Source organism: Eutrema salsugineum, unplaced genomic scaffold (genome assembly GCF_000478725.1).
Source record: "Eutrema salsugineum unplaced genomic scaffold, Eutsalg1_0 scaffold_14, whole genome shotgun sequence".
Classification (NCBI taxonomy): Eukaryota; Viridiplantae; Streptophyta; class Magnoliopsida; order Brassicales; family Brassicaceae; genus Eutrema; species Eutrema salsugineum.
The window spans coordinates 7996729-7998294 of NW_006256877.1; the positions used below are offsets into that span (position 1 = coordinate 7996729).

Here is a 1566-nt window from a genome sequence, read left to right on the forward strand (position 1 = left end):
ACCAATATAGAGCCGGGATTCAAGCTCCACCGGTTCAAAACAACAACTTCAAAGTTAAAGCTTCCCTGCTCAATATGGTGCAGAACTCAAAGTTTCACGGTCTAGCCGGAGAAGACCCTCTTGAGCATCTAGATCAGTTTGATCGGGTTTGCGACTTACCCAAGATCAATGGCGTCTCAGAAGATAGCTTCAAGCTACGCTTGTTCCCATTCAGCCTCGGTGATAAAGCTCACCAGTGGGAAAAGAACCTCCCTAGGGGTTCTATACAAACATGGGAGCAGTGTAAACTGGCGTTCTTATCAAAGTTCTTTTCCACATCACGCACGGCTAAGCTCAGGAATCAGATCTCAAGTTTCATGCAGCACAACAACGAGAGCTTTAGTGAAGCTTGGGAATGGTTTAGGAGCTATACCAACCAATGCCCACACCACGGCTTCTCAGAGGCATCCCTCTTAAGTACATTATACCGAGGTGCACTCCCCAAGATCAGAAACCAACTCGATACAGCTTCAAATGGAAATTTTCTTGGGAAAGAGATCAATGGGGCAATGGAACTAGTGGAAACCTCGCCATGTCCAATGACACGTATGGTGAAGACTTTGATAGAGCAAACCGTTCAGAAGGATCGAGTGATGAACAGCGAATGAAGAAAGATATAAGAGAGCTTCAGAGCAAGCTTGACAAGGTTTTAATGGCGACTCAAAAGCCAATACACTTCGTAGGCGAGTTTGATGAGCAAGGGCCAAGTTTTGACAATGTTAATGAAGATGGTCTAACTCAAGAGGAGCTGAACAACATAAGGAATCAGCAGAGGTATCAGCGGTTTAACAACTACACCAATAACCCCAACCTCTCTTACAGAAACCCAAATGTAGCTAACCCTCAAGACCAGGTGTACCCTGCTCAACAACAACAACAAAGCTATGCTCAAAAAGCTCCATTTCCGAATAACTTCCAGCCCAAGCAACAGTTCAATGGGCAACAGCACGGGTACACTCAGCAGAATCACGCGGCTCAGGGTAACATTTGCGAAATCGCCTGTCCGGGGAGCCTTCCGGTCCGATTCAGCTGTCGGGTGCTTCATCAAAGTTGGAGAAGACTGAATCATGGTTCCAGAGCAGGTGGAATCATAGGATTTGGAGGCGTGAGCAGAAAGTTAAACTCGTCGGAAGAAACTCCTGTCTCGCTGCCGTTTTGGACCGACCCGATGAGCTCCGAAGAATGCGAAGGACGGTGCACTTCCAGACCGATTCAGTTTACGGGGCCTTCATCAGAATCCGAGATATTTTAGTCCTCTTTCCAGAATGTCCGAGATCATTCAATTCGGATCTATGATCAAGAAGATAACATTTCCGGAATGGACACATGTCTAGAAGCCTCCTTCTGATCGTGTCAATGCACTGCGAAGATGAGCCCTCCAGGAAACCTTCCATTTCCCAAGCACCGAAGGTTCCTTCACCAAAGTTGAAGATATATGAGTCCTCTGTCCACTAAAACTGTAATCACACAATTCGTACTAGTATCCTGGAAGTTATGCCTCCCTGAATGTGAAATGGTCCGAGGAGC

At 46.6% G+C, this 1566-nt stretch overlaps 1 non-coding gene across 1 annotated transcript; it reads right to left on the reverse strand.

The window, feature by feature from the left end:
• Positions 1-329: 329 nt before the first annotated feature.
• On the reverse strand, positions 330-436 carry LOC112088761. Its single transcript, XR_002900698.1, has one exon. It is a non-coding gene; the product is annotated as a small nucleolar RNA R71 (small nucleolar RNA).
• Positions 437-1566: the final 1130 nt, after the last annotated feature.